This window comes from Dipodomys merriami, unplaced genomic scaffold, assembly GCF_024711535.1.
Source record: "Dipodomys merriami isolate MVZ:Mamm:240054 unplaced genomic scaffold, mDipMer1.0.p SCAF_21, whole genome shotgun sequence".
Classification (NCBI taxonomy): Eukaryota; Metazoa; Chordata; class Mammalia; order Rodentia; family Heteromyidae; genus Dipodomys; species Dipodomys merriami.
Genome location: NW_027203493.1, coordinates 27,090,314 through 27,097,505, shown reverse-complemented (window position 1 = coordinate 27,097,505; position 7,192 = coordinate 27,090,314). Strand labels below are relative to the sequence as shown.

Here is a 7,192-nt window from a genome sequence, read left to right as displayed (position 1 = left end):
AAAAAAAACAACTTCATCTCCAAAATAACCAACAAAAAGCTGGATTGAAGTTGTGGCTAGAGCATTAAAGCAGAAACCACGCAAAAAAGCTGAGGAGCTCTAGACACTGAGTTCAAACCTTGGTACCAACAAAAAAAGAAAAAAAAATTAGCAAGGAACCAACTAAGATGATATGCCAACTACATCACTTCTTCCTAAGAGGTGATGGTCCTTAAAGTAGAAGTCTGATTGTACCCTCATTGTAGTTCCAGTCCTCTAGAAGAAATCTACTGGAGTTGGGAATTATACCAGGATGGAGTTGAATTTGGGAATGATTACCCTTGGGTTAGGCTAATAAGAGTGTAAGGTGTGTATATTATTATTAAATGTAATGAAAACAATTATAGAGCCAGGCACTGCTGGCTCATACCTGTAATCCTATCTACTCAGGAGGCTGAGATTTGAGGATCATGGTTCAAAGCCAGCCCAGGCAGAAAAGTCTGTGAGACTCTCATCTCCAATAAACTACTCAAAAAAGCTGGAAGTGTCTGCAGTGTCTCAAGTTGTAGAGCACTTTCTTTGAACAAAAAGAAACGCAGGGACTGCACCCAGGCCCAGAGTTCAAGCCCCCAGACCGCAAAAACACCCCCAAAAAACACAAAACAAAAAAAACCTCCAAAAAACAAAACAAAAAGCAAAACAAAACTCTAGATAAAGTTTAAAATTTTTTTATTTTAAGGTATGTTTATTTTATGATATATTTTACTTCAAGCACTTGAATCAAAATTCAATCTCTGGATTTAATATAGATCCTTTATAATTACATCTAATCATTATTTGAAAATACACACTGAACTAAGTCAGCTAGTGAATAAAATAACTGTAAACTACAAACCTCAGGGACAGGGTCATGCATGGTCAGTTAAGTCACGTTTCCACCGTGTTTTAGTCTCAATTCACATTTGTTTCCATCACACAGACATCCATTTTGAGTTAGCTTGGACAGCAGAGCCTAATAACATAAAGCTATGTTGTCTTAAAGGAAATTCAGTTTAATACAAAGAACTTCAAGAAGAAAAATCAGGACTCTTGATCAGAAGCCTTCTGTACTTGTGTTACTTTGGAGCAACAAAAGTCTGGAAGGCTAAGGAGGAAGTGTTTCCTTTGTCCACTGAAGACATGATCAATAAGGACATTGCCAATAAAGGACTTCTGTTGGCTACTAACTACTGCCTGGACAAAGTTTTAGCCAGTGTTACAAAAAAGAAAACATTAAGAATGATATCTCTCCAGGAAATGGAAACAAGAGAGGTTTCTTTGTTAAAGAGAAATAGAGTAAGATCTATAAATACAAGTATGATTGGGTTTTTCCTTCTATAAATAATCTTTGCAATGCTAAAAGGGCACCAGCTGAGGTTCTTTTCTGTAGTGAAGGTTCAGGTGCACACAGATCATCTACTGATGGACCTTCTTGAAGTATCTTTGGCAGCTGTAGGACTTGGCTTGATGGTAGGAGAATTTGGTGTCCAGTTTGCTGGGCAGACTTCTCCATGGGTTTCACAATCACTGGTAGGTCATTGACACTCAGATGCTGGATGACTCCATTGGGGTCAATTATGAAGAGACCTCTGAGTGCAAGACCAGGACCTTCCAACAGCACACCCTAGTCCCGGGAAATTTGTTTGGTTAAATCCGACAAGAGTGCAACGTTCATGTGGCCCAAGCCTCCATTCTTCCTTGGTGTATTGATCCAGGCAAGATGGCTAAAGTGGGAATCCACCGAAATGGCAATGACCTCACAGTTCACGTCATGAAACTCATTGGCTTTGTCACTAAAAGCAACAATGTCTGTAGGACACAAAGGTGAAATCCAAAGGGTAGAAGAAAAGCACCAAGTATTTCCCCTTAAAGTCATCAAGGCTAAGCTCTTTGAACTCTCCATTGACAACAGCTGTGCCTTTAAAGTAAGGTGCATGCTGGGTGACAGCGGGAGCATAAGAACTAGTGCTAAAGGCGAATTTTGCTTGAGTCGAGCGAGCCAGACCACAGTTAGTTTGTCAAGCACGTTCTTCTAGAAGCAACATGCCTAAGGGCTGCAGAGGTAGAAATACCCTGAGAGATGGTGCTTGCATGCTGGGCGACCGAGGCCCCCAACAACCTCCTGGCAGCAGCTGCCATCTTCAAGTGCACGTGGGAACGGCGGGTCGGGGCGGAGACCAAGTTTAAAATAGTTTTGAAACACCAAATTTCAAGGGTTGCAATTAAATGTAGGAACTTTATTTTTTCTTTTCTTTTCTTTTTTTTCTTTTCCTTTCTTTCTTTCTTTCTTTCTTTCTTTCTTTCTTTCTTTCTTTCTTTCTTTCTTTCTTTCTTTCTTTCTTTCTTTCTTTCTTTCTTTCCTTCTTTCCTTCTTTCCTTCTTTCTTTCTTTCCTTCTTTCCTTCTTTCCTTCTTGTCAGTTCTGGGGCTTGAACTCAGATCCTGTGCACTGTTCCTGAGCTTTTTCACTCAAGGCTCTAGCACTCTACTACTTTGAACCATGGTGCCACTTCGGGGTTTCTGGTGGATAATTGGAGATAGGAATCTCACAGACATAACTGCCTGGGCTGGCTTGGAACCATGATCCTCAGATGTCAGCCTTCTGGGTAGCTAGGATTACAGGTGTGAACCACCAGCATCCAGCTTGGCCTTTAGTTCTTGATCTTCCCGCCTTATCCTTCATGGTGCTAGGATTCCTCACATCTGACAGCATTTAGGCAGATATTGGAAATGGTGCAAGGTGTCTGGGAAAGAATTTAGTCTCTACTGGCAAATGATCATCTATCTTCCCATCCCTCAACACCCCTTTTTACCATCATCTGACCCCAGATAGTATGGCCATCTTCTGAGCTCACTGGATAGATCCAACTGTGTGACCCTCAGCCCTCAGCCTCATACTTCATCTCTGGGCTGTCTTGTTTGAGTTTTCTCTGTGGCCTTCCAGATTCTCACCATCAAATGAAAAGGCTGAACCTGATATATTCTTAGGTCTTTTCCAGATCTCAGATTTCTTTATTTTAATCAGGTAAAAATATAGCTTCCTGATTATAACAGGAGATGGGCATTAAGCCAGCAACTTTAAGCCATATTAAATTCTTCACCAAGAGAAAGGCAGATTTAGCCAATGCGTTATGCTTATTTCTATACAAATTGAATTAGTGGGACTTGAAAGGGTCACCTGCTGGAGCTGGCCAGAGAGAGAAGTGAATGATTGCCTGGGAAAGTGGAGCTGCATCTTTAGTCCTGTCTGTAGAATTTTGTTGTTGTTGTTGTTATTGGTTGCTGCATGCTTACCAACCTATTAGTGAGCTCAGTGAGGCAGTGTTAGACATGGGGACAATTTGCACACATCCTCCAACCAGTACTTACACTTAAAGAAACAAAGCTGGAAATGATAGTTGATGTTTCATGGCTGTGACTTATTGAAGAGTGAAAACAGGGGTTATACAAAAAAGAAAAAAGAAAAAAGAAAAAAAAGAAACAAAAAACCCCACATAATACATTAAAAACAACAGTGACAAAGATAAAACCTCTTGTGTCCCTATCTTGGGGTTCATTTTGCTCAGCAGCATCTTATATGGTCATATTACATAGCAGCATATAACTTTTTAAGGTCACTCAGTCTCTGTTTCTCCCTCCCTTGCCCCTTTTCCTACCTTATGTTAGTTTTACAATAATTTCATTTTACAATAATTACATGATTCCAATTCAAATCAACTTTTGCTTCATTCCAAGGCTGTGTGCTATCTGGTTTGCTCTACTGCTTCTCAGGTCCTTGATCTAAAGAAGTTTTGTGCATATTTGGTTGCACTAAATCATTGGTTCTCAAAATGTGATCTCTGGGATTGAGGGAATAGCTCGGTGGTAGAGTGCTTACTTTGCATTAAGCACTCCTACACACAGATCTTTTAAATCCCAATAGTTTCATAGACTCTTGTATGGGCTTATAATTATTTTCACAATAATACTAAATGTGAGGTACAGTTTACCAGAGATGACATGGCATGCCAATTGCAACAAATTGAATGCAGAAGCAAGTAGAAAAATTAGCTATCTTTTGAAGAGATAAGGAGATAGACACAAATGCAAAAGAAAGAAAGAAAGAAATCTCTAATGTTTTGTCTTAGAAATAGCAGGGTTTTTTTTTGTCTTGGAAATATAGTTTTTTCCTAACTATATTATTATTTTAAGTTATGGCTTTTTAGAGATGGACTCATCAAATATTTTAAAATTTTCTCAGTTTCCAGTTCTCATATCTAACAGAGTAATAACTGACAGATCTGTCCCATGTAAACAAAATCTCTTTCAAGTTCTAATTAATTTTTAAGAATGTAAACAGGTACTGAGGCCAAAAGAGAAGAGGGAGGTGTGAACATTTGAGATCTAAGTGATGAGAGTTGATCAAGCCATAGGGATGGGCCACAGACTTCAGAAGATGTGGGATGAGAGTAATTCAGGATCTCGCTGAGGCAGCCTGGCAGGTTTTTGCCATTATTTTTCTGTTTCTGTTGTAGAGATAAGATCCTAAAAGGCCAGATGTAAGGGATATAGAAAAAGATCCATGTTCTATGATCACGGAGAAGCTGATGAAGGATTAGAATTTGGAGGGTGACCCCCGGCTTAAAATCAAAGCAGATGTTAAAGATACAGTTGTAAGTTTGGGTGTCCAAGAATGAGGAGTGGAAAGATGCCTTCCAGAATTCTAGCTCATAGAACCACAGCAGCTAGGGCAGAGACCCTGCCTATGTTCACGAAGGCTTGTCAGTAGCACAGCACTAACAACTGTCCCAGAACATATGTGCTTTTTACCTTTTCTGTTTGTGTGTGGTTGTGTGCCAGTCCTGGAACTAGAACTCAGGGTGTGAGTATTATCTCTGAGGCTTTTGCCCAAGGTTAGTGCTCTACCACTTGAGCTTCAACTCTACTTCTGGCTTTTTTGGTGGTGGATTGTAAATAAGAGTCTCACCAACGTTCCTGCCCATGCTGGCTTCAAATTGCAATCCTCGGATCACAGCTTCCTGAGTAGTGAGCCCTTCCACCTGTGGTTTGTTTGTTTGTTTGTTTTAGTCGGACATGGGGCCTGAACTCTGGGCCTGGGCGCTGTCTCTCAGTTCTTCAGCTCAAGGCTAGCGCTCTACCACTTGAGCCACAGTGCCACTTCTGACATTTTCTGCGTCTGTGGTGCTGAGGAATCGAACTCAGGGCCTCAAGCACCCTACTACTGAGTCGCTTTCCCAGCCCCTCCTGTGCTTTTATTCTACTAGATAAGACATTTTCCTTCCTCTCCTTTGTTTTCTTTCCTCTTAAGCCTCATCCAGTAAAAAGCAGGAGAGAAGTGGACACACTTCCTGTTAAGGGTGTGCTAAGGTTAGAATTCAAAAGCCATTTTTCATTGAGCAAAACTTCTTGGCAGCTCTCCTAAATCAATTATGATGGTGCTGCTCTGTGGTGCTCAGTTTGTCCTGATATAAACAAGTGCCTAATGAGGCTGGTAATAGGTCAAGATTTACAGAGTGGGCATGTCAGATGGGGACACAGTCAGAGTGGTGGGGTGGCTCCTCTGATCCCAATAGCTAAGGAGAGAAAGGGATGACTTTGGCTTCCTTGGCCTTCAGGGCTTGGCTGGTTATGGTTGTCCAGGCATGAGCTGGAAGAAGGAAACAGTCATGGTGGGTCTGATGGGTGCTGGTCTTGTAATAACAAGCCTAATCAATCTTACTGACACTTCTTTCAGCTGTTGCTGTAACAAATTGTTTCTTTGCCGACGTTCAACCGAACTATAAGTTGTGTGTGTGTGTGTGTGTGGTTGGAGGACAGGGTGTGACTGTTGGTTATGGCCACATGCTACCTTGTAGGTACCTATAGATTAGTGGCTGTCAGGAGAAAAACTAGTTTTCTGTTTCCCTTATGTTAGTCTCATTTAATTTTAAATTCAAAATGGGAAAGGGTTTTATAATTATCCTGATCTAAGGCACTCTTTTAAGCTGCATATACTGTTCCCTCCCTGCCTGAAGGTCACGCAGACCTTCACTGACCTATTCTCCATCTAGGAAGATGGTAGTAATGTGGGGTGTTGGCCAGGAATATCCTGATGATGGGACGGGTACCAATCCATTCTCTGGGAGCTCTGGGATCAAGCATGACCACTACTGACTGACCTTTGTGAGAACTTTAAAGAACAGAGTCCCAACAGGTGTACGCATAATTTCAGACCAGTGCCTCCAGTTACCCTTGTTCAGTGCACAGGCAACACAGAACGAAAGGCACAGCTGTGCTCTGTAGCCCTGGCACATAGTAGACACTAGGTAAAGGTCCGATGGATGTTTGCCTTCTAGGACACAAAATCATCTGATCTCATTATCATGACACCAAACATAGACAAGCTCTAACCCTGCCGCTCTTCACTAGAGGCTCCTTCCTTAATTCGGAGGCCACCTACTGCTACCATCTCCTGCCAGTCCCAGCGGCTGCTTCTCAGTGAATCCTTTGGCCATGAATCTCATTTCCTTATTGTCTTTTTGACTGGAACACAGTTCAGTGTGTCCATGATTTCTTGAAAGTAACATTCACTTACATCCGTTTACTCCATTTCATACTACTTTCTGACATTGCTCACTCAGGGGGTATAGTAATATATATTGCTTATCCACATAATTTTTGACCAAAAATTTGCTTTTATGGTATTTAAGACTGTGAGAGAAATAGAATTTTGTCCATATTCAGTTTTTTTCCCCCAGTCTCGGGGCTTGAACTCAGGGCCTGGGCACTGTTCCTGAGCATTTGTGCTCAGAGTTAGCACTCTACTGCTCTGAGCCACAGCTCCACTTCTGGCTTTTAATTGGAGATTAGAGTTAATTGGAGATAAGAGTCATGAATTTTTTTTTGCCTGTGTTGGCTTTGAACTGCGATCCTCAGATCTCAGCCTCCAGAGTAGCTAGGATTATGGGTGGGAGCCACCAGCGCCCAACTTCAAGACAGGGTTTTAATAGATTCTCAGGGTCATCTAGGAGTAGACACAATGACACATCAGGCCACTGTCTCTCTTCTAATTCTCTATGCACATATGCTTTGTATATCCATTAGTTGTCTTTGTTTTTCTGGCTCATGTAGCAGAAAATAGGCATTGAGAATCCCTGAATTATTTTATGGTACAACTTTTTTAACTTGAGAGGAAC

The 7,192-nt window shown here is 41.4% G+C and overlaps 1 pseudogene; it reads right to left on the bottom strand.

The window, feature by feature from the left end:
- Positions 1 to 1,434: 1,434 nt before the first annotated feature.
- LOC138833762 (thioredoxin-dependent peroxide reductase, mitochondrial pseudogene) lies at positions 1,435 to 2,157 on the bottom strand (annotated as a pseudogene).
- Between the last annotated feature and the right edge of the window lie 5,035 nt (positions 2,158 to 7,192).